Genomic DNA, 25646 nt, shown 5'->3' with positions numbered 1-25646 from the left:
TTTCCTCCACCATAACCCTTAGCTCCTCCTCAGAGAATCTGGGGTGTCGTTGTGGTGACATGAGTGTAGTGTGAGTGGTGTGTGTGAGAGTGTGTAGGGTGATGTGTTGGGGTGTGTGTTGTAAGGTGCCTGGGTGGTGAATAGGTAATGGAGGTATGTGGCTCTGGTTGTGTGAGTGCTCTTGCTGTCCCTCTCTGGTGGCAAGTGTTTGTAGCCGTAAAGGGTTGTGGATAATGTGGGTGTGTGTTTTATAGGGGTGTGGTGTGTGTATGGGTGTCAGGTGTGTGTAGTTTGAATTGTCCAATGTGATGCTGTTATGTTTGTGTGTGTATTTTGAGCGCGGTAGTATGTACTGCCAATGGTTTATGCTATGTTATGTTATGTTATTTGCACTTGTAAAGCGCCTGACTACCCGGAGGCCCCGCAGTGCTAAAGGACAACAACAGGAGCAAGAGAGAGGAACTAAAGTTTAAAAAGCCAGGTTTTAATCACCTTTCGAAAAATAAAGTTTGTGACTAGTTAGTCGAATACTAAGGGGGAGGGAGTTCCACAATTTGGCTCCCCGATATTCAATCGTAGCACCACCCCATCTGGCTTTTTTGACTTTAGGAAGTAAAGCTGTAGATGCAGATCTAAGAGCTCTAACAGGTTTGTAAAAGGTAGCTAAAGTTTTTAGCACATGAGGTCCTCTATTGTGTAGTGATCTTTGGATAGAGCAGAAGGTTTTGAATTTTATACGCTGTTCCACTGGAAGCCAGTGGAGAGAGGACAAGGCCAGTTTAACTGAGGTATGCCTTGGAATATCAAGGCATAGGTTTAACGCCATTGAATGTCCGCCATGGTGATTTGTGGGTCATAATATGATGGGCGTTGTTCTGTTGGCGTAACAGTGTGGGTTTTGCTACCACCAGTTTATTGCTGACCTTTGAGCTGGCAGATTTGTGCGTGTGTCTGAATAGTGACGGATTGGTGTGTGTGCGTCATAATATGGTTAGCGGATATCCGCCGCCACCGCGGTAGGTTGGTGGCAGTCGGCATGGCGGTAAGTGGAATTTACTGCCAATGTCATACTGAGGGCCTATGTGTTTTGCATGGCACTACAGGATATGTGCAGTCAAGACTAACAGTATATTAGATTAAAGGTGTCTTATAATATGTTATAAACCACATAGGAATCTAATAGTAAGAGCAGAATATTCAAGGGCAACTTACACTTCTTACTATATGAGGTGTATGCTCTACTTTTAAATAGCTATGAAACAAATACATAATCAACAATGTAATTGTGTACATCAGAATAATAAACAAGTTTGCAAGAAAAACTAACATTTATTTCACAAAGAGAATTCTCTCAAATAAAAATATATTCAATAACTAGCATAAGGGATATAACATACATATAAACAATATGTCTAACCTGAAAAGGTGTAGCTCTCAATCTCATGTAGGAGTCTAATCTCCATAGTCACAAGCACACAAAGGACCTCCTGCAAAAGGGCATAATGTTATTCCATGAGCATTAAGATGGAATCCAGTCACCTCTTTCTACCAATTGGGAGATTGGGTGGGCCTTTTCTTCAGGGGTTTGGAAGGAGTAGGGGAAGATTGGGAGGGAAGAGAAAGCTTGGATGAGCTGGGTGCAGGAGGTATGTGAGTAGTAGAGGGCATAAGAGCAGTTGCATTGGTACTGTATGTGCAGTTGTGTGTCTGAAGTGTCTTGATGATGTGTGGTTGTGCTTTTGCATGTGTGTTAGGGAATGGGTTGTAATGTAGGTATAGCGTTTTATTGTCCTTAATGTGTTGGTGTTGTGGATGTAGTGGCTTTGGGTGTGTGTTCTTGTGATGTTTGGTTGATGATGTGTGCTTGTCTGAGGGTTTGTGTTTCTCTGGTGTTTGTTGGGTGGAAGATGTGTGCTTGTGTGAGGGTTTGTGTTTCTGTGAAGTGGATTTTTTTGGGATGTGTTGTGTTTGCTTCAAGTGTAATCAATCAAACAGTTTTTGTATAGCACAGCTACTCACCTGTGAGGGTCTCAAGGTGCAGGGGGTAGACAGAGCCTCTTTCGAAGAGCCATGTCTTGAGGTTCTTCCTGAAGACAGTGAACAATGGGCTTTGTCTGAGGTACAGTGGTAGCTTGTTCCAGCTCTTTGCCACGAGGTAGGTGAAGGAACTTCCTCTGGTGGTGGTTTTCTGTATGTGTGGCATGGTGGCCAGTGCTTGCTGGGTGGAGCGGAGGGATCTGGCGGGGGTTTGGAAGGAGATGTGCTGGTTCAGGTAGGCCGGTCCGATCATGTGTATGGCTTTGTACGTGTGGGTGAGAGCCGGAAGGTGATTTCTTTATCTGTCGGGAGCCAATGGAGGGCTCTCAGGTGCTAGAAGATATGTTCTTGGAGTTGGAGGTTGAGAGAAGTCTGGCGGCGGCATTCTGGATGAGTTCCAGCTTTTTAATGTTTCTCGTCGTGGTGCCAGCATAGAGAGCGTTGCTGTAGTCAAGCTTGCTTGTGACTAAGGTGTGGGTGACTGTCCTGCGGCAGTCTGCTGGGATCCATTTGAAAACTTTTCAGAGATTGCAGAGGGTGTGCCAGCAAGAGGAGGTGACTGACTTTACCTGGCAGGTCATAGATAGGGAGGAGTCGAGGATGATGCCTAGGTTGTGGGCCTACTCAGTCGGTGTGAACAGGGTGCTGAGTGATGTGGGCCACCAGGAGTCGGCCCATGCTGAGGTAGCGTTTCCAAAGATGATGAGCTCTGTCAGAGTTGAGCTTGAGGCAGCTTTCTCTCATCCAGGTGGCTACAGCTTCCATTCCCACGTGGAAATTCCTTTTGGCCGTGTCTGGGTCTTTGGTGAAGGAAATGTTGAGTTGTGAGTCATCGGCGTATGACACGATGTTCATTCTGTGGCTTCTGACGATGGCTTCGAGTGGGGTCATGTATATGTTGAAAAGTGTTGGAGTCAGAGAGGAACTCCGCAGCTGACTTCCTGTGGATTTAGATGCATAGGGAGGGAGCCTGACCCTCGAATTTCTTCCAGAGAGGAAAAAGTGGATCCATTTCAGAGCTGTCTGCAGATTACTACATTGGGGCCCTGGAGTGGGTGCTGTCCATGATACTTTCTGTTTCCTCTGTGATGAGTGTGGACCAGCTGTGAATGGTCTGGATGGGTTCTGGGGGTGGGTCGGTCGTAGGTTCTGGTGCTGGGTTGCTTTTCTGGGAGGAAGCTGTCATAGATGTCTTGGATCTTGCAGTGGAAGAATGTGGCAAGTTTGTCACAGAGGTCTTGCGACGGGGGATGCTGGTGGCTTCGGAGGGGAGACTTGTGAACTCATTGATGACTGAGAAAAGTTCCTTTGTGTTGTGTGTGAAGAAATTGATGCATGGGATGGGTGTATTTGGATTCTTGGAGTTCAGTGGTGAACCAGCTGGCTTTCTTAGGTATGTGATTGGCCGATGTCAGGCAGAGGGGGGCTATGGTGTCGGCACATTCAGTGATCCGTGCATTGAGATTGCGAGCTGCGGTGTTGGCATCATCGGAGCGAGGCGGGAGGGATTTGGCGAGAGTTGTGTGAGTTGCTTGTTGGTTATTTCATTCCATTTCCTGTGAGAGGTCCTGGGGGCGCGGATGCGGCTACTGGGTGCGGTGATGGTAAAGGGTAGCCAGCGGTGTTCGGTCCAGTCTGGGGTGAAGGTGGTCTCAATGGTAGTCTGGTTGCTTGAGGTGAAGACGGAGTCCAGTGTGTGTCATTCAATGTGTGTAGGTGTGGTGAACAGCTGTCTGTGGCCGAGGGTAGTGAGGTTGTTGAGTAGAGCGGTGGTGTTTGGATTGTTGCGGTTCTCAAGGTGGAAATTCAGGTCACAGAGGAGGAGGAAGTCATCAGAGGCCAGGGGCTGGGGGATGGCGATGTCTTCAATGTCATCGATGATTGCTGGACGGGTAGTCTGTAGACCAGGGTGCCGCGGTTGGGGGAGTTGTGATCGGTGTGCACCAGGAATTGAAGGTGTTCCATGGTGGTGCACTGTTCTTCTGAGTTGGTCTTAATACGTAGTGAGGACTTGTGTACAATGGCGAGCCCTTCACCCACGCGGGAAGGCTGGTCCCTCCTTAAGATGCTGTATCCATCCTGGTAATGTCCGGTCCCGAGGTGGGGTTGGTCCAGGTCTCAGTAAGGAAGGTGGTGTCTGGTCAGGCGGTGTCGATCAGATCCCAGAGTTCGGCGGTGTGCTTGCGGAGGGAGCGGGTATTCAGGAGGAGGCAGTTGATGGGAGTGTGGTGGGAGTCGGTGTTTCCGTGTGTGCGGAGTAGCTTCTGCTTGGTGTGGCTGGCACTGAAGTTGCAGCTCCTGCACGAAAAAGGTCCGTGGGTGTCCTTGGTGCATGTGGTGCAGCAGTCACTCAGACGTCCGGTGTTAATGCGGTGGAGGGTCACAGAGTGTAATGGAAGCTGGCCAGGTCTTGGCGATCCAGGATTCCTGGCACTGGGCATGGTCCGGGCACCGAAGGGTGCAGACGGGCTTGCCTTTGCCGCACCAGTGGCACGGCCGCGCTGTGGCCGCCATTAAGAAGGGGAGGGTGACAGGGGTCCAGTCAGCTGGGAGGCGGGAGAGCGTGAAAGGTGCTTTGTGGGGGAGGGGAGTGGGGCCGCAGGGGCAGGAGTGGGGAGTGGCAGGGAGAGGGACAGAAAGGACAGAAATATAAAACAATTAAAAGTGGAAGAACGAGCGAAAGAAGAAAAAGTGGCGGAAGCATCAAAGCAGGAGTACAGGACAGAATAAAGGTAGAAAGAGATACTTACTTGTTGATGGCCACTAGACCACCAGGGATGAGACACAGGCAGGAGCCTACAGGTGGTTGATGGCCTTGAACTTGAACTGAGACTGAGGCAGACTCTCAGTTCATCCCAAGCAAGCCAGAGCCTACAGCAGCCAGAGGAGCTGGGGAGGGCAGCAAAGACGCTGACCAGGAGGTCAGCGTAGTTGCCCTCTTCCTGCTCTGTGGCTGCCACTTGGAAGGGGGGGTCTAGTTAGCTGGGAGGTGGGAGGGCAGGAAAGGTGCTTTGCAGAGGGGGAGGTGGCAGGGCCGCAGGGGCAGGAGCAGCAGGGAGAAGGACAGAAAGGACAGAAAAAAAATTGAAAAAGAAGTGAAAAAAGAAAAAAGTCAGAAGTATCGAGGCAAGAGTAAAGGACAGAGTAAAGGAGAGATAGAGAGAGATACTTACTTGTTGATGGCCACTAGACCACCACGGATGAGGCTCAGGCAGGAACCTGCAGGTAGAGGAGGGCCTCATACTTGAACTGAGAGTCAGGCAGACTCTCAGTTTGTCTGAGGCAAGGCAAGGCAGAGGCAGCAGCAGCCAGAGGAGCTGGGGGGGGCAGTTGTGTGTTTGGATGGGGCTGTGTGTTTGGATGAGGTTGTGGTGGTGACTGTGGGTGTGGTAGCTGTTGTAGTGGTGGTTGTGAGTGTGGTTGTGGGTATGGTGGGAGTGGTGGGGTTGTGTGTGGTGATGGTCGTGGGTGTGGTTAAAGTAGAGGTACTGGTGGTGGGAATAGGTGTGATAGTAGTAGAGGTAGTGGCAGTGGGCCTGGGTGTGCTGGTAGTATAAGTTGTGATAGTGGTTGTGGGTGTGGTGGCATTGTGGGTGTGGTAGTGGTTGAGGGTGTGATGCTTGTGTCTACTCATTTATCCTTGTGTGCATGTGTTGTCTTTTTAATCATCTGATTGTCTGTGTGGATGTCTGTGTATTTGTGTTTGCCTGAGTTTGCAGATAACACTGCTGGATGTGCTGGGGCAGGAGCAGAGGTGCCTGGGGCGAAGGAGACACCAGCCCTTTTAGGGGCTGGGTATTTGCCAACATTGTGGGGAACACTGAGGAGGATGCTGATCTTCCTGGTGGTAGTGGACAATGTGATTCAGATGATGTGGAATCCTCTTCTCCAGCCTCATCACTCACTGTGCTGCTGGGTCCTTATGTTTCAGTGGTATCACCTTGAGACTCACAGCAGACATCTGCTTCCCCACTTTTCTGGCCAACGTCTCTCTCACTTGTTCTGGAGGATGCTGATAAAGGAAAAAGTATAACATATGAGCCTTCATGTACCATGTGTTCATAACATAAAACCATCAGTAAAGGCGCACATGTATCATGATACATGCTTCTGTGGACAACTTAACCATTGACCAATAATAATCCTATAGTAATGTCTTTGACACCTGCTAATATAGCTAAACATGCTCCTTTTCATGATAGTATTACTCACACTGTAATGGTTGATTTAGTGCACATGTATGTACCCATTATTTGATTTTAGGGTCATACTGAAATTTCACCACATCTTCTGCAACACACCTCAGTATAATTGCTATCAATATTTCAGGCCCACATTGCCCAGGCTCTGTGGTAATATCCAATTCAAAGACATATGAAAACCTGTAATTTTTGTCCAATGCTACATTTTTTATATTACTTACCATAATTCACCTCTGATGAGTTCAATATGCAGCACATATCCAGAATTATGTATGCAGAAAATGTTTCACATATAATGAACACTTTAAGGTTACACAAATTAATTGGTCATGTGTGTAACTAATACACATTGATATTATACATACAAATGTGTCACCTACAAGTCTTTTTCTCTATCAGCTGACTCAACAATTGGATAATTCAGTTTGCATTATCATCTACATCGAGGTTGGGTCATGGTGGAATGGTCGGATAAAGTGGCCATCCTGGCTGTGTGTGTGACAGTCTGGCAGACCACAATGCCTTTTACATATAGTAATCTTGCACACTCAGCCCCTGATTCTCATTAGTACACTAACACATTAGTGTAAAATAAGGTTATTTTGGTATGGACACAATTTTTACACACATAGGGCCATATTTATACTTTTTGACGCAAAACTGCGCTAACGCAGTTTTGCGTCAAAAAAATTAGCGCCGGCTAACGCCATTCTGAAGCGCCATGCGGGCGCCGTATTTAATCAATGACGTTAGCCTGTGTTAGCCGCCGGCGCTGCCTGGTGTGCGTGAAAAAAAACGACGTACACCAGGCAGCGCCGGCGTAGGGGGATATGGAGCTTGGGCGCCAAAAAATGGGGCAAGTCAGGCTGAGGCAAATTTTTCACCTCAACCCGATTTGCGCCATTTTTTTCGACTCCCAACCCCCATAGAAATGACTCCTGTCTTAGCAAAGACAGGAGTCATGCCCCCTTGCACAATGGCCATGCCCAGGGGACTTCTGTCCTCTGGGCATGGTCATTGGGCATAGTGGCATGTAGGGGGGCACAAATCAGGCCCCCCTATGCCACAAAAAAAATAAAAAAAAATACTTACCGGAACTTACCTTAATGTCCCTGGGATGGGTCTCTCCAGCCTTGGGTGTCCTCCTGGGGTGGGCAAGGGTGACAGGGGGTGTCCCTGGGGGCATGGGAGGGCACCTCTGGGCTCCTTCCGAGCCCACAGGTCCCTTAACGCCTGCCTTGTCCAGGCGCTAAAAAACGGCGCAAAAGCGGCCGTACGTCATTTTTTTTGACCCGCCCACTCCCGGGCGTGAATTTTGCCCGGGAGTGTAAATACGGCGCACATGCCTCGGAGTCAATTTTTTAGACGGGAACGCCTACCTTGCATATCATTAACGCAAAGTAGGTGTCCACGCTAAAAAATGACGCAAACTCCATGGACTTTGGCGCTAGACGCGTCTAACGCCAAAGTATAAATATGGAGTTAGTTTTGCGTCGGAATTGCGTACAAAAAAACGACGCAATTCCGGCGCAAACAGAGTATAAATATGGCCCATACTATCTTTATGTCTGACAGTGTATAGATCATGGAGGGGACCAAGCATGTAGAGATAGGAATGTCCTTTCTTGTTATGTGTGCAGAATTCACAAGTGTGGAGAGTTAGCAGCCATTTTCATAACACAAATAAACATTATGCATGCAGAGCAAATAAACCTATATTTGCATTAAATTGTAATCTTACCTTTGTAATTCAGGTCCACTATTTGTGGCTAAAATAATTTGTAATCATACTATTGCAATATGCTGACATTATTGTTTTTTGTAAAATTGTTTTTATTAATATTTCAGTACAAAAATTAAACACGCCCATGTACATGAGGCCTCAGGCGTCCCACCATACTGTGTGTTCTTCTCCTTGTCCCCCACTTCCCACAACAAGGGTGACAAACATCAGAGAGATCACATGCTAATGATCAAACCTTTCACCCTCAATGGTGTCCCCAGCCATCCGCCCTCGGTATCAGAGCAAACAGAATACAAGAAACCTTACAACAAAGCAAGTGTCCAATCCCTCTAAGTATAAGATTCAAGGTTAAAGGCCATGGAACAGAGAGCCCCCTCCCCGAGCCCAAGGAAATAACCCTGATCCCACTCAGCCACCCTCCGCACTTTGCTCCTATACATGGAAAAGATGCAGCGCTCGAAGGCGGGGATCACGTGCCGTAAGGGGAAGGCCCGAAAGAGAAACCTGACCAGTGGGTCCCATATAAAGTCAAACCCACTGCATGAGCCATCCATTTTGTTAGCCAGCCGTCTCAAGAACCACAGCGTTACTGGGGGTGAGTCTACCTTCCTCCAGAAGGATGCTAACATGATTTTCGTGGCCCCCAGCTCCAGCCATAAAATGGCTCGATCTCCCCGCGATTGATGTTCCAGCCCTGGGGCTCGGAGGCCCAACAGGATGTGCTTGAGTGTTGTCAGCACAGGGTAGCCCAACATCTTTTTCAGGTGCAAAATAATTTTGTTCCAAAAGGGACAGATAGCTGGGCAGTCCCACCAAATGTGTTGGAAATCCCTCAGCATGCCACATGCTCGCCAACACCTGTCGGACACCTGGGGGTAGAATTTCTTGAGTCTCTCCAGGTAGAGGTACCAGTTGTAGAGCAGTTTATAGTGTGCTTCCCTAGCGCCCATCGAGTGATTATGTTTGGCTATGTCATGGAACAGATGCTGCCAACGTTCCTTACTCACCGAAGCACCCAACACCTGCTCCCAGAAGGGGATGTGGCAAGGGGTCGGGGCCCTATGCGCTGAAGCCAATATGTTGTACAGATATGCTGCCCTCTCTACTCCTCCCCGTTGTACAAAATGTTCCACCGGAAGAAGCTCCCTGGTGGCCGCCTTCCACATATGTGGTTTTGAGACCCAATGCACTAGTTGCGTATAATGAATGTGTTCGTATGGTGGGAGATGAAAATCCCTGCAACAGTTGGGAAACGAATGGATCTGATCACCATGGAATAAGTCTGTAATCCGCAAGCAACCCCCCTCTCTCTATTGATCGAAAGGCCCCGCAGATTCCCCCAGGGGAAAGACCTCATTGAAATGAATGGGGGTATGTGGTGAAAAATAGCGCATATGCCCTTGTCACCTTATCCCATACCTTAAGGGTGCTAGCAGTGGGGGTACTAAGGTAAACGTTCTGTGGACGTGCCCTTTTGGGCTGCCACAGGATATCCCACAGGGTCCGTCCTGTCTCCGCCCTATCCATGTGAAGCCACAACTTATCAGACTCTCGGCGGGACCACTCAGCCAAACACAAGCAGCTGAACTGCACGATAATACCGGAGGAGGTCAGGGAGTGCCAATCCACCTCCCTCCCTCGGAGATATAAGCACTTTGTAAGATAATCGAGCCCTCGATCATTGCCAAATAAACCGTGTGAACATCGCACGGGCCTCCATGAAAAACTCCAATGGAATATTAATGGGTAGGCTCTTAAAGAGATGAAGAAAGGAAGGAAGCACTGCCATCTTGATGCTATTAATACGCTCCAGCCAGGATAGCCAGAGGGAAGACCACCTCTTAAAAACTGCGCAATGATTTAAGCAAGGGAGGGCAGTTGGCTTGGAACAGATCGGATACTCTCGGGACTAGCTTAACACCCAGATTTGTGATTTCTTTTTTAGCCCAGGTTAATGGAAACATGGATGCTATCTGGGCCATTGCAACAGCGGGTATTGTCAGATTAAGAAGATAAGATTTCCCCATGTTTACTCTAAAGCCTGCCGCCTTCTCAAAAAGCGACAATTCTTCTTGAATTGCCAGAAGTGATGGGCAGGGATCAGTGACGAACAGTAAAATGTTGTAAGCCAACAGTGAGTTTTATGATAGTTAGCACCAAATTGCCCGGAAAGTCAGGGCATGCTCAAATGCGCACCGCCAGAGGTTCCACACTGAGCGCAAAGAGCAGCAGTGAAAGAGGTCATCCCTGCCTCGTACCCCGGGACAGGTCGAAAAAATCTGAGGACACACCATTCACCAGAATAAGGGACCTGGGACATGAATAGTTGCTCATTACCATTGTAATGAATTGTTCTCCGAAGCCAAATCGCCGAATGGTGGCCACAAGGAACGACCACTCCACCCTATTGAATTCTTTTTCAGCATCGAGCGCCAACAAAAGCGCCGGGACCCGTTTCTTAGCCACCTTTTCCATCAGATGAATGACACGGCACAAGTTGTCATGTGTTTGGCGGCCCTTGATAAAGCCAGACTAATCAGGGTGGATCAGCTCCGGGATGACATCTTCTAGTCTTCTTGCCAGAATTTTAGAGTAAAATTTAGCATCAAAGTTGAGTAAGGCAATAGGCCTATAAGAGGCACAGCGCTGAGGGTCCTTTCCTGCCTTGGGAATAAGTGAGACCAGAGCCTCCCCCATAGAGGGGGACACCACCCCCTCCTTCGTCACATGGTTAAACAATGCAGCAAGACGTCCTGCCTGTTACGCACTAAAAGACTTGCAGAAGTGGGCAGTAAACCCATCGGGCCGGGGGCTTTGAGCAGGGGAAGTGCGTCTATAACCTCCTGTACCTCCTCCACCGTAAACAGTGCCGTCAGCATTTCATTTGTCTCCCTGGAGCCCTGCAGGAGCTGGGGACCATCCAAGTAACTTCCCTGTACTTGGGCAGCTGGGTGATCTGATTGATAGAGACAGGCGTAAAACCTTCTGAACTCCAGTGCCTTCTGCCACTCTGAAAAACTTTCCCTGCGCTCGTCAGTAATTTGTCCAATATAATCCTTAGCTTGTTTAATTCGCAGTTGTCTCGCCAGTGGAGTGCCTATCATGTTACCCTTGTCATAGTGGGTTTTCTGAAGCCTGAACAGTGCCAATTCCGCACTATTTGTATAAATAGATTGTGGTTTACCCTTAATGGCGACCACCCTCCTCTGAGCCTGCCAAGTCGGGGAGAGCTCATGGCCGCTTTCAGCTATTTTAAGTTCATTTTCCAAAAGGCGCTGTTTATCGGATTTTAACCTAATGAGTGTTGATGCTAAGGAAATGCATGTGCCCCTGATGACCGCCTTAAAAGCATCCCAAACCATAGGAGGGGCAGTATCACCACCCCCCCATTAAGCTGGAAGTATTCTCTAATAGCTTTCTGCAGCTCAGTCCGAGACGTGGAGTCACGAATCAGGACAGTAGAAAAGTACCAGCGCCTGGCGGAAGGTTGGATCAGGGACCATTCCAGAATAACCTCCACAGGGGCATGATCCGAAATAACAATCAGATGGATGGCCATGGATCTCAGAGCCTGTCGTAGTGGTTTGCTCAGAAAGATATAATCTATCCGCGAGTAGAATCAATGAGAATGAGAAAAGAAGGTGTAATCCCTCTCCAAGCCCTTGAGGGCACACCAGGTGTCAAAAAGCCACATGCAGTGTGAAGCAGATTTCACAGATCTAGTAAAAGTGCCTGCCTGTGATCACTGTCAGTGCGTTGTGTCTATCGCTGAATCCCAAACTAAGTTGAAATCACCCAAGATTATTTCACCCTCTCCATAGCCCTCCAACTCACCCAGGAATTGTATAAGGGATTGGACCGCTGTTAGACGCGAATAAAGTAGCTACTTTACACTGTTTGCCCACCAGGCTGCCCTTTATCATTAAATATCTGCCTTCCTTATTTTGCTTGGAACCTGCCTCCTGGAAGTGAATCGCCATATGGAACAAGAGGGTCACCCCACAGTGTTTATTTGGCCTGGAAGCTGTAAAAATCTGGGGGTACTGTTTGTGTCGCAGACGGTGTCCCTCTCCCTTCTTCAAATGCATTTGTAACAATATCAAATGTAACAATATCGTAAGTGATCGCCGAGGTATTTTCTCAACTGGGACCTCTTATGGAGGAGTTCAACCCGTTAACATTCCAAGACAACACATCCAACATTGCATTACAGTAACCCAAAAGTTCTTATCGAAGCAATATACTGCATTTCCGGCAATTTCTCCCTCCCTAAAGCCTCCCCCACCCAGCATCCCAGGAGCTCCCAAGGCCCCTCACATGGCTCTCATCCAGCAAAAAGGGATAATGGACACAGACCCAATAGAAAAAACAACTCCCTCACAACCTAAACCGAAGAACAAGAAAGAACAGAATAGGAAACTTCCTTTCTATCGGCATTATATGAACGGGGTATTACACCGCCCCCCCCCCCCCCAGGACCATTAATCTTTCCAAATTCGACAAGAACGGGGGACGACTCCGGGCCCCCCTGAAAGTGTCAAGAACGGGGTGTCACCAAATCAGGCCACTGGCATGCAAGTCCAAGCCGAGCTACCTAGAGTCAGACCGTTTCTCTCGTGAAGAAGACACATCTCCCATGTCCTATATCAAATAGGACCCCCACTTGGAGCTGCCCCGCAGGCTCCCTCAAGACCTCTCCAATATCATTGCAGAACATAGACAGATGGAAAATGTCACCTCTTGGGGGTTTTCCTCCCCCTCCTCTGCTGACTCTGTTGCTCCATTGAGGTGGAGGGGCAATACCCCCCTGATAGGCCTCCACGGCTGCTAAGCCTCCACCTTCGCTCTCCGGCTGTAGGCCCAGAGCAGCTACCACCTCGTTGAAGGTCGAGTAGTGGCAAGCCTTGTTCAGGAGTTCGAAAGCCAGGCCAAAGGGAAATGCCCAGCGATACCATATGTTTTTTGCCCTGAAAGCCTCTGTCAAAGGACGGAACTGATGCCGCCAAGCCAACATCGCCAGTGTGATATCCTGAAAGAGGGTGCAATGTGCTCCTTGAAAGGAGACAGTGTCCTGTCGTCACGCCCATGAGAGAATGTGTTCCTTGACCTTAAAGGAGCTTAATTTGACCAGAATGTCTCTAGGCTTTCTCCCTTCGCCTGCGGCCCAGTTGCCCACACGATGCACCCTCTTGACTTGTACTTCTCACTGCTCCTCTCCAAAGAGGGTGGAGAAAAGGCCTCAAGGTCCGGACCCTCAGAGCCTCTTCCAAGCCCCATACTCTGATGTTCTCCCTGCGTGCACGATTTTCCAAATATTCGCATTTAAGCGTGGCAGGGTTGAGATGTGCTTTGATTTCTCATGATCTCACTGTCCACAGGGGCCACCTTCTGCTGCAGGTCCTGCATCTGGGTAGCCAGATCCAGAGTGCGGCACCCACAGAGTCCACATCTGCTTAGAATGAGGATAATTTCCCATTGACATCCACCCGAAATGTGTCCAGCGTCTCCTTGAAATCAGCAGTAAGTTCCTCCCGAAGTTCCGCCTTGAAGATGCGAAGAGAGGCCAGGAGGTCCTCTTTCGTGAGCGCCATCTCTCCCTCCTGCAACAGGCCTACGCTTCCCGCTCTGACTGGGGCAAAATAGTTGGAGACTCTATTGGCCTGCACCTTCTGCCGAGGCATATGCTTCCCCGGGAGTCTGTACTCTCAGAGAAGCGCTCTGCCACGTGGCCACGCCGGGACACAGGCTCGCTCTCCTCCGCTGGGCTGTCTCAGCTTCTCATGGGGGCCCCCACCAGGCCCCTGCTCACATCGTGAGGGGAGGGGGGGAAATCAACACCAATCCCCCCCAAGGGTGCACCAGTCCTCCACTGGACCTCCACTCCAAACCCTCTCGGGGGCTCCGCTCTTCTCTCCCAGGGGCCTCCCCAAGAGGTGTTGGGGGCCCTCCAGCTCACCCCAGCATGCCAGACTCTGCCTCCGCAAGGCACCCCAGTCGCGTCTGTGTCCTCTGCTCTTGCCCTTCCAGAGGCAACCAGTCTCCCTGGGTCGCAGCACCTCTCTGGGCCCAGCCGTGTCATGTCTCCACCTCAGGGGAGCCCGTGCTCAGCGGGTCAGGGGGCCGGCACCTCCCCCCAAGGGCACCATCTATGATCTTCGCTCCGCCGCAGGCTACCACCACCAACAGTAGAGAGGCCGCTGTACCAGGGGCCTCCGGGCCCTCACTAACAGGGGCGGACCACGCTTTTTCTGCTCTGTGCGGGCTCCCCTTCCCACAGAGCCCACCATGACCGCACGTGCACCAGATGAGGGGGAAGACCCCCTCCCCTTGCCCCACAGCACTGGCAGCCCCTGGTACCTTCACCAGGATCCTGCCCCCGGCCGCGCTCACGCCACTCTTCCTGCCACGTCTCCCGGCGCACTCCATGAGGCAGTCCGACCAACTCGCCGGGGCCGCACAGCAAACTCAACTGAGCACCACTCAGGGAGGCAGCCCCCGCTGGACCTCACGCCCTCCTGGGGTACTCAGTAACTTCACCTACGTGGGGGCAGCATGGCGCTCCCCCACTACTCTCTGGACGCATAGTCTGAGGGGGTCTTAGATGGAGCCGTCGAGATTCACCTCTGACCGGCCATGTTGGTTGGCCCCGCACACCTATGCTGACATTATTAATAATATCCCACAGTACAAAATGGGCTCTTGTAGTCATTTCTCAAGTTTCATATTTGGCAATTATCTTTTCCATTTCTAAGAAGAATTTCTTATAACATTTATTTGATATCCTTCAGTAGGTCACACACCATTTCTTCAAAGTGAACATTGCACTTAACTATGTATCCACATTATTTCAATAAAAATTCAATAAAGGTAATTTTTCAATAGTGGGACCTAAATATTGAAAAAAATAACTTAAAGTATTTATGTGTATTTGAGTCCTGTGTTATCAGATACACATACTTTTCACATTTAAAGATCCTTTAGTTCCAGGTCACAAAACATCATCACACTAAGAAAATCACTTTGGCATATTTGATTATAAATGAATAGCTATGAAAAAGTCAAAATATTCACGCACAATAGATTTATAACTCCATTTGTAACTCTGGGCCACTGGGGGGTCATTATGAGGGGTCATACGGGGGGCTCATTACAGGGGGTCATGCCGGCCATTAGAGGGGTCAGGGTGTGCCAACCATGCTTCCACTCCAGGGAGGACTTCTCTAGCTGGACATCTGCTACTATCTGGGTCCAGCAGTGCAGATCCTCACAACGCTTTTGGCATTGCATGAAAGGGTGCCTATGGACCCCACAAGGTCTGCACTTTCTCTGCAGTGGCCCTCCAGATGCCCTTTTTGGAATGGTAACTCACCTAAGATGTGGGGAAAAAATGCACAGCTATTAGATCTAGCACCATATTTACATGTCTAAAATTAAAACAAACAAGATCCTTTAGGTCAATTTGAATGGGCCATACTCATCAAACGTATTGTAAAAAATTATGTGCTCATATATTTTAAAGCAAAAGTTAACCCTCATGATGCTCAACTTAATATATATGTATTTTACCTGCTGGTGGCTGGCAGTAGGTATTTATAGTTAGATATTTGGGATCTAGTTTTCATAGTGAAGGCGTTTTTTGACTTGGCCATATCTTTAACACCGTTTGACAAATCTTCATGAAATTTTCCAAACAAAAGTGTCCTCTAGGGTCTTGTTGTACATGGAAGGTTTTGGGGTAATCCATCAAGAGGGGGCTTGGAAAAAAGGGGGGAATCAAAAACACATGACTACAACCTGAACTGCTGGCCAGAATTACACTAAGGTGGTCATTACAACCCTGGCGGACGGTGTTAAAGTGGCAGTAAGACCGGCAACAGGCCGGCGGTAAAAATTTTGGAATTACAACCGTGGTGGAAACCGCCAACAAAGACAGCCACTTTAACACTCAGACCGCCACGGCGGTACAAACAAACAGCGCGGCGGTCACCGCCAACAGACAGGCAGAGGACAATGTACCACCCACACTATTATGACAGGCCAATCCGCCACCTTTTCCGGGACGGATACACCGCGGATAAAAACACGGCGGAAACAGGAATTTCAAAGGGAAAACGCTCACCTCTACACACTCCACGAGGAAGGAGGACACCATGGACCCGGAACTCCAAATCCTACCAGCGATAGTCTTCCTGCTCCTGTACCAGGAGCACCAACGCCGCCGGCAAAGACCACGGTGAGTACTGCTCCTACGACACAGGGGAGGGGGGAGGCAAAAAACAGGGACACACACACGCAACACCCCCACCCCCACCCTCACCCACCCTCACCCACTACAACACACACACTAATACGTATCTACACATTATAGTTACACCCCCCCCGGAAGAATGCAAAGACAAAAGGAAATGAGTGTAACCATTGTAATATATCAAAATGCAGTACGCAAAAATATACATATATACACTAGCAACAAAATATACACCAAGAATAGTAGTCCAGGTATTGCACCACCTACAGTATAGTCTGTGGACCACTGGGCCCAAAATGCATGGGCGAGGCCCACACACGATACCAGATCAAAACAGAGAGAACACTGCAGGGGCATCAGATAGAAATACAACAGGCACCTCAGGGGGAAGGGAAGGGGGGCACCTCAGCCGGATGAGTGCACGACGCCAGATCAACGAGGGGGCTCCATGCCCATTGATGAATCCTGGGGAGTGCAAAGCCACAGTCTCTCAAGTCTCTACAGTGGGTGGTTTGCCCACTGTTCAATACTGGGGAGTGCAAAGACACAGTCTCTCAAGTCTCTACAGTGGGTGGTTTGCCCACTGCATTATCCTGGGGAGTGCAAAGCCACAATCTCTCAAGTCTCTACAGTGGGTGGTTTGCCCACTGTTCAATCCTAGGGAGTGCAAAGCCACAGTCTCACAAGTGGATGACAGTCTCCACTGGCTCTGGAGGGGGCCTTGTGCCCAGAGTGCTTCATCCTGTTAAGGACTGAGGTAGTGGGTGCATGTCTCCACTGGTTCTGGAGGGGGACTGGTGCCCAGAGTGCTTCATCCTGTTAAGGACAGGGGGAGTGGATGCATGTCTCCACTGGTTCTGGAGGGGGACTGGTGCCCAGAGTGCTTCATCCTGTGAAGGACACAGGTAGTGGATGCATGTCTCCACTGGTTCTGGAGGGGGACTGGTGCCCAGAGTGCTTCATCCTGTTAAGGACAGAGGTAGTGGATGCATGTCTCCACTGGTTCTGGAGGGAGACTGTTGCCCAGAGTGCTTCATCCTGTTAAGGACAGAGGTAGTGGATGCATGTCTCCACTGGTTCTGGAGGGGGGCAGGACAGAGGTAGTGGATGCATGTCTCCACCGGTTCTGGAAGGGGACTGGTGCCCAGAGTGCTTTATCCTGTTAGGGACAGAGGTAGTGGATGCATGTCTCCACTGGTTCTGGAGGGGGACTGGTGCCCAGAGTGCATCACGCCCCCCGTCACGGTGCCAGTTGCATCAGTGCCCCTGCCGCTCATGGGCTAGCGGTGCTTGAGTTGGCGGTGCCCTGTTCAGTGGTGCTTGAGTTGGCGGTGCCCTGTTCAGCGGTGCTTGTGTTGGCGGTGCCCTGTTCAGCGGTGCTTCAGTTGGCGGTGCCGTGTTCAGCGGTGCTTGAGTTGGCGGTGCTCTGTTCAGCGGTGCTTGAGTTGGCGGTGCCCTGTTCAGCAGTGCTTGAGTTGGCAGATCCCTGTTCAGCTGTGCTTGAGTTGGCGGTCCTTCATTGCCCAGCTGGGCGGGGGCTGGCGGTCCTTCATTGGGCTGCTGGGCTGTGGCTGGCGGGGCCCTCCTGGGCAGCTGGGCTGTGGCTGGTGGGGCCCTCCCGGGAAGCTGGGCTGTGGCTGGCGGGCCCTCCTGGGCAGCGAGGATGGGGCTGGCGGTGGCCTCCTGTGCAGCGAGGATGGGGCTGGCGGTGGCCTCCTGGGCAGCTGGGCTGTGGCTGGCGGAGCCCTCTTGGGCAGCGAGGATAGGGCTGGCGGTGGCCTCCTGTGCAGCGAGGATGGGGCTGGTGGTGGCCTCCTGGGCAGCTGGGCTGTGGCTGGCGGGGCCCTCCTGGGCAGTGAGGATGGGGCTGGCAGTGGCTTCCTGTGCAGCGAGGATGGGGCTGGCGGTGGCCTCCTGGGCTGGGCTGTGGCTGGCAGGGCCCTCCTGGGCAGCGAGGACGGGGTTGGCGGTGGCCTCCTGTGCAGCGAGGATGGGGCTGGCGGGGACCTCCTGGGCAGCGGGGATGATGGCGGGCTTCTCCGCCGTGCTGCTCCTCCCAGACTTGCCTGGTTTCTTGTGCCCCTTCCCCACATTGGGAGGAGTCACAGCTGAGTCCACACTCCCACCGGGACCCCTGGGAGCGGCTTGGGTAGCTGGAGTCTTCCCCTTCTCCCGCCGGGCACTGGCCAACTTCTGGTGTTTCACAGGGGGGGGGGGGACTGGCTGTGCTGTGGCTCTGTGCCACACTGGCTGTCCTGGTGGCCGGTGCACTCCACATACCTGTGACAACAGGCACCACTGGTCCCGGATATGTTGTGGCTGAGGTGCTACTTCGGGACCTATGAGTTGGACGGGGGTGGGAAATAGGTCAAGGCTGGCCAGGAAAACTTTTTGGGACACACTAGGACAGGTAGCTGGAGCGGGTTTGGGAGTGGAGGAAGAGGTGGTGGTTGTAGGAGGTGTACGTTTAGTGGCTTTGGGTGCAGGTGCATGCGCTGGAGGCTGTCGTTAGGTGGATGGCTGTTGGGTGGGTTTGTGCCTGCGTTTTTGTATCTTGGGTGGGGCGTCACAGGCACACTGGGAGAGGACAGAGGGGCCGTGTGTATGGTAGTGGGGGTGGTAACTGCACGTGAGTGGGGTGTGCTGGTGGGTGTGCTGGTGAGGGACGTAGTAGCTGTAGAGGTAGTGCATGCAGGTGTGAGTGTAGACGAGACTGGGAGGGAGGAGGGAGACGACGAGGATGGGGACATAGTGGAGGCAGTGGAAGTTGGTGTGTCTGTATGTGTGTGATGCTTGCGTGAGTGCCTGTGGGATGTGTGGTGCTTATGTTTGCCTGAGCTTCCCTTGTGTGGTGAAGTGTGTGCAGGCTGGTCTGATGGTGTGCTTGGGATAGGCAGAGGTACAGGGAATTGGGTCTGCGTGGAGGAAGTTGGAGGGGGGAGGCTAGACACAGGGACAATGGCTGCCATCAGTGCTGAGGCCAGAGTTTGAAAGACTTGGTGAAGGGCTGCCTGACCAGAATGAATGCCCTCCAGGAATGCATTTGTTTGTTGCAACTGCCTTTCTACACCCTGGATGGCATTCACAATTGTAGACTGCCCAACAGTGAGTGACATGAGGAGGTCAATGGCCTCCTCACTGAGGGCAGCAGGGGTGACTGGGGCGAAGGTGATGCCCACCCTCCTGGGTGAGCGGGCACAGGGCGAAGGCTGAGGGGCTGCTGGGAGGGTGGTGCTGGTAGGGGGGGTGGCGGCTGTACCTGTAGATGCGGGGGCACAGATGTTGCCGCCACCACAAGGGAGCTCCCATCAGAGGACGAGTCTGTGTCACTGGTTTCAGCTCCTGTCCCCGCCGTGGTGCTCCCCTCGCCCTCCGGCCCACTGGTGAATTCTGAGTCCGTAGTGTGGCCCTCCATGGCCATGTGGGATGCAGCTTCCTCCTGCTCCGGTGCCACTGCTCCTCCACCTGATGATGCTAATGCACACAAGAACAGGGAGACCACAAATAAGGGGGGGGACAGAAGAAAGACATGTTGAGTGCATGGATTACCACTACCGCTGGCAGACAAGACAGACACAGAAGCCCCCTGCACTACGTCGCACTCTTGGGCTGTACAGTGCAATTCATGGGAAATGGCCTACAAGCTATGGACGACATCTGCACACATAGATAACACAGGTGCATGAATAGCTGTACTTGGCACTCTACAAAGGTGGCGTGGGGGGCCACAGGGCCATGCCTTACGGAGGGTCCTAGCCTACGGAACTCGCCCTGGCCTAGGGAAACCCACAGCCCTCCTCCCCCACCCAGACACCTCCACTGCGAGCAAAGTCAGCTGAATGAGAGTGTACTCACCCCCTTGTGTCTGCTGTGATGCCCTCAAGCGCCCATCCAACTCCGGGTAGGCCACCGCCAGGATCCTGAACAACAGGTGGGTCATGGTTCGACGGGCACCCCTCCCACATTGGGAGGACATCCCCAGCTGAGCCTCCGCCGTCTTCTTGCTCCAGCGGCAAATGGCCTCCCATCTTTTCCGGCAGTGGGTGCTCCGTCTGTGGTGGACCCCCAGAGTCCGGACGTCCTCGGCGATGGCACGACAAATATCCTTCTTCTGGTGGGCGCTGACCTACATGAAATGTACAGGGGAAGAAGAGAAGTCATTGCCAACTGCGCCGTCAATGTGAGTGGCCCCCATCCCTACCCTTGCCATGTGGCACATGCACCCACCGTCTTTCATGCATGCAGAACTCTGCCCCCTTCCTTCTTACAACCAGCCCTCTCCACACAGGCATAGCCCATACAACATGCTCCCTGTGTACTTACCTGTTGGTCTGGAGGACAGTAGAGTAGCGTGTACTGGGGGAGGACCCCATCGACAAGCTTCTCCAACTTCTCCGATGTGAAAGCAGGGGCTCTTTCCCCAGACGCACGAGCCATTGTCTCTTTCAGACCGAGGTCACAGCAGCACTTGCAGTGTAGGTCCTCTCCTGTCGAAGATCAGGTATCAAGTGATTATACTGATAGAAAATGGCGGTCACGTCCGCGGCGGTCTCGTCCGAGGCGGTGCGTACCATCACCGCCGGCGTCTATCGTCATTGGCTCCTGGGACCCATAGGGTCCAATGTTAACCAATGCAGCATTGCGCCGTGGTCTTCGACCGCCTACCGCGACGGTGGACAACGCCAGCGCAGTTACCTCACATCCCATTGTCCCACTTTAGAGGTCAGGAAGCTGCCATTTCAGGGGCCCACATGGCCTAATTTCCAAATGCGTCACACATACCTAGGCCTAGTCTCACCACACATACAGGCCACATTTTGTGTATGATTGGTGTTCTGTGTAGACTGTGGGTACATACCTCTGAGTTGTTTGACTCTGTGGTCGCTGTTGTCCTTCATTGGCACCGCCCGCTGGGACATGTGAGGAGATGGCGGAATCCTCCGGTGTACCGACCACTGGTGGACCTGTCGACAATGGAGGAAAGAAATTTGATTATCACCTTCAGGTTTGACCGTGCCACAATCCAGGAACTGTGTACACAGTTGGAGCCTGAACTGATGTCAGCAATCCTCCATCCCACAGGAATCCCCCCTCAAGTGCAGGTGCTATTACTGCTCCATTTCCTTGCAATTGGGTCCTTTCAAACAACATGGGCCATGGCATCAAGGATGTCCCAGCCTATGTTTTCCAACGTGTTGTCCAGAGTGTTGTCTGCCCTGCTGAAACACATGCAGAGCTACATCGTTTTCCCTCAGGTGGAGGATTTGCCTACAGTGAAAGGTGACTTCTATGCCCTTGGACATATCCCCAACATCAAAGGTGCCATTGATGGGACCCATGTGGCTCTGGTCCCCCCCAACAGGAGTGAACAGGTGTACAGAAACCGGAAGAGTTATCATTCCATGAATGTACAGATGGTATGTTTGGCCGACCAGTACATCTCCCATGTGAATGCCATGTTCCCTGGCTCAGTGCATGACGCCTACATCCTGCGGAATAGCAGCATCCCTTATGTGATGGGTCAATTCCAGAGGCACCGTGTGTGGCTATTAGGTGACTCTGGTTACCCCAAGCTGTCATGGCTACTGACTCCAGTGAGGAATCCCAGGACAAGGGCAGAGGAACGCTACAATGAGGCACATGGGCGAACTAGGAGGGTGATCGAGCGGACCTTTGGCCTCCTGAAGGCCAGGTTCAGGTGTCTGCATATGATAGGTGGATCCCTATCTACTCACCAAAGAAGGTGTGCCAGATCATCATGGCCTGCTGTATGCTTCACAGCTTGGCTTTGCGACGACAGGTGCCTTTTCTGCAGGAGGATGGTCCAGATGGCAGTGTTGTTGCAGCTGTGGAGCCTGTGGACAGTGATGAGGAGGAAGCAGAGCAAGAAGACATGCAGAACAGGGACTCAGTGATCCAGCAATATTTCCAGTGAAACACAGGTGAGAATACATTCCTGCCTACTACATGTACTTTTACACTTCTACCTCTATCCTGTATGTCGTTTTCACCCAGTGTATGGTCACTGAGTTGTAACTTTCCCTTACGGTTTCACAGGTGTGGGTCCCAACGTGTCTCATCTGCTTAGATTCCTCATGGACTAGAGCTGTGTGACATAGGTATGTTGACATTACTATTTCAAGATCATTTTGTCACTGTAATTGCAAATACATTATTTTGAAATCACAGACAGACTCCAGATCTTTTGGTGCTTTAGGTGTGTTTATTTCAATACAAAATATTGGAGGGGTAAGTTAAATGGTGAGGGGTGATGGCGGAGGAGTGTCCATGGCAGAGTCCAGTCTATTAGTCTCACAGGTGATTGCCCATATGGGCATAGGAAGTGGAGCTGGGGCAGTTTCAATATGGACAGGGTGACAAAGTGGGACAGTGGGATGACAATCAGGGTGGTCTCATTTCTTGGCGGGGGTCTTGGCATTATGCTCTGTCTTGTTCCTGGATCTCAGGGATAGTTTGCAGGGTGGTTCTCCGTCTGCAGGGGGTGAGGTGCTGGTGTGGTGGTCCTGTGGCGGTGCCTCCTGTCCACTAGCGCCGGCGGAGGTGGTGGGCAGTTCATCGTCCATGCTATTGTTAGGGGCCCCTTGTAGTGCCACAGTGTCCCTCCTGGTGTTGAGTACTTCCTTCAGCACCCCTATTATGGTGCCCAGGGTGGAGCTGATGGTTCTGAGTTCCTCCCTGAACCCCAAATACTGTTCGTCCTGCATGCACTGGGTCTCCTGAAACTTGGCCAGGACCGTAGCCATTGTCTCCTGGGAGTGGTGGTATGCTTCCATGATGGATGAGAGGGCCTTGTGGAGAGTGGGTTCCCCTGGCCTGTCCGCCCCCTGTCGCACAGCAGCCCTCCTAGTTCCCTGTGTTCCTGTGCTTCCGTCCCCTGGACCATGTGCCCACTGCCCCCAGGTCCCTGTTGTTGTTGGGGTGGTGGGTTATCCTGGGTTCCCTGTAGTGGTGGACACACAGCTGATTGACGTGTCCTGGGTACGGAGGTATGGGCCCACTGGGTGGGTGCTGTGCTGGTGTTACCAGAGGGTGGAAGGTCAGTGTTGGGCTGTGCCTGTGCAAGGGGAACCGACTGTCCCGAGGCCCACAATCGTCCGGGCTGGTCATCTGGATCCAGTTGGCCAGAGCTGCTGTCGTCACTGTGGGCCTCTTCTGTGGGTGGAGTGTAGATGTCTGGACCCTCCTGTGTGGTGACGTTACGTAGTGGCCCTGCAGGGGTATGAGAGCATGATTATTGCATGTATGTGTGTCATGGTGTGCAATGGGTGAGTGTGCGTGTACCCCAGTGCAAGCATTCCTGTGTGGGGGCTTGTGTGATGATGGTTGGGGGGGTGTTATGGGTATGTGCAGTGAGCATGCTTTAGTGATGGGTTTCCATGCTTAGTTGTGTCATGCAGGGCTTGAGGTTGGGATGTGTGGTTTGTGTTATTAGTACATTAGTGAGGAGTTGCAGTGATAGGGGAGGGGGTGAGGGTGGGGGGGTGTGATAGCATGCAGGTAGGGTGGGGGATATGATAGTTAAGATTTGACTTACCAGTGTCCATTCCTCCTCCGACTCCTCCGAGGCCCTCTGGATGCATGATGGTCAAGACCTGCTCCTCCCATGTTGTTAGTTGTGGGGGAGGAGGTGGGGGTCTGCCGCCAGTCCGCTGAATCGCGATGTTGTGCCTGGAGACCACTGAACGCACCTTCCCCCGTAGGTCGTTCCACCTCTTCCTGATGTCCTCCCGATTTCTTGGATGCTGTCCCACAGCGTTGACCCTGTCGACGATTCTTCGCCATAGCTCCATCTTCCTGGCTATGGAGGTGTGCTGCACCTGTGATCCAAATAGCTGTGGCTCTACCCGTATGATTTCCTCCACCATGACCCTGAGCTCCTCCTCGGAAAACCTGGGGTGTCTTTGGCGTGACATGGGGTGGTGTAGGTGATGTGTGGGGTGGTGTATGTGTTGATGAGTGTGATGATGTGTGGTGGTGTGGGGTGTTTTGAGCGTGGATGTTGTATGGGTGATGGTGTTGTGTGCCTCTGTGTGGTGGGGTTGTCTATTGCTGTGGTCTCTGTCGCCTTCGTCTCTGATTTTGGGTCGTAGGGGTTTGTGGGTGATGTGGGTGTGTGTTTTATATTGTGTTGGGTGTGTGGGAGTGGTGTTTGTATGTGTATCAGGTGTGTGTATTTTGAATTGTCCAATGTGACGGTGTTTTGGAGATGTGTGTGTATTTTGAGCGCGGCGGTGTGTACCGCCAATGGAATACCACGGTTGAAACACCACCGCGTGGATTCGTGTGTCGTGATAGCATGGGCGTGTTTCTGTTGGCGTGATGGTGGAGGAATTGTTTTCGCCAGTTTATCACTGACCTTTGGTGTGGCGGACTTGTGTGAGTGTCTGAATTTCAGCGGATTCCGTGCTGTGGGTCATAATAGCTGTGGCGGAATTCCGCGGCCGAGGCGGTGTATTGGCGGTCTTCTGCACGGTGGTAAGCGGCTTTTACCGCCAATGTTCTAATGACCCCTATGTCTTTCAGGACATCCTGAAATCTCCACAGACGAGCCCTGCCAAAATGCGTAGAAGGCAACCTCAAATGTGCCACCCTTTTCCTGAACTTGCAACCACACAGGATAAAGAAAAGTAATCCAGAAATATTGGCCCAATATCTTGGATTAATGCCATCTGCTGTAATCATAGCTTCTGCCTCTCAAATAAAATCAGACACTACTCACACAACTAGTGAAAACTATGGCAGTTCTTCAGTTAACTGCAACAGGATCCTTTGAATACCATGTCAAACTGCAACAGAATGCCCTAAGCAACTTTAAGAAGTGTGCTTTGGGAATTCATGATAGTGATGCTGCTCCACCGGAACAGCTTAATCACATTTCCAAGTAGGTCAGATGAATTGAGGAATGTGAAAGCAGATTTTCACACTTTGGCTGGCATTCCACATGTAAATGGTGCCATCGATGGGACAACTATTGTCTTGGTACCACCGCACAATAGGGAACAAGTATAGCACAACAAGAAAAACTTTAATTCCATAAGTGGTTTTCCTACCTGACAAGTACTTCACTAGCCTGCTCTCACACTTCACTGAATCCACCCACAATTCTTTTGTGCCAAGCAACAGCAGAACACAACAGCAAATGGCACAATTTGAAAATGTGATGGCCTTGCTAGTTAGTAAGTGCTCTTTGTAAATGTATGCAGGAATCCAATTATATTGTTATGTTAACCTTGCAATCTAACATTTAAAAAACTGAAATTATGTTCATATTTTATGCTTTGTAGGAGATTCAGGCCCTCATTCCAACCCTGGTGGTTTCAAACCGCCAGGGCGGAGGGCAGCGGAAGCACCGCCAACAGGCTGGCGGTGCTTCCTGGGCTATTCTGACCGCGGC

This window comes from Pleurodeles waltl, chromosome 9 (assembly GCF_031143425.1).
Source record: "Pleurodeles waltl isolate 20211129_DDA chromosome 9, aPleWal1.hap1.20221129, whole genome shotgun sequence".
In the NCBI taxonomy this organism is placed as follows: Eukaryota; Metazoa; Chordata; class Amphibia; order Caudata; family Salamandridae; genus Pleurodeles; species Pleurodeles waltl.
Note: the sequence above shows the minus strand (reverse complement) of the source record.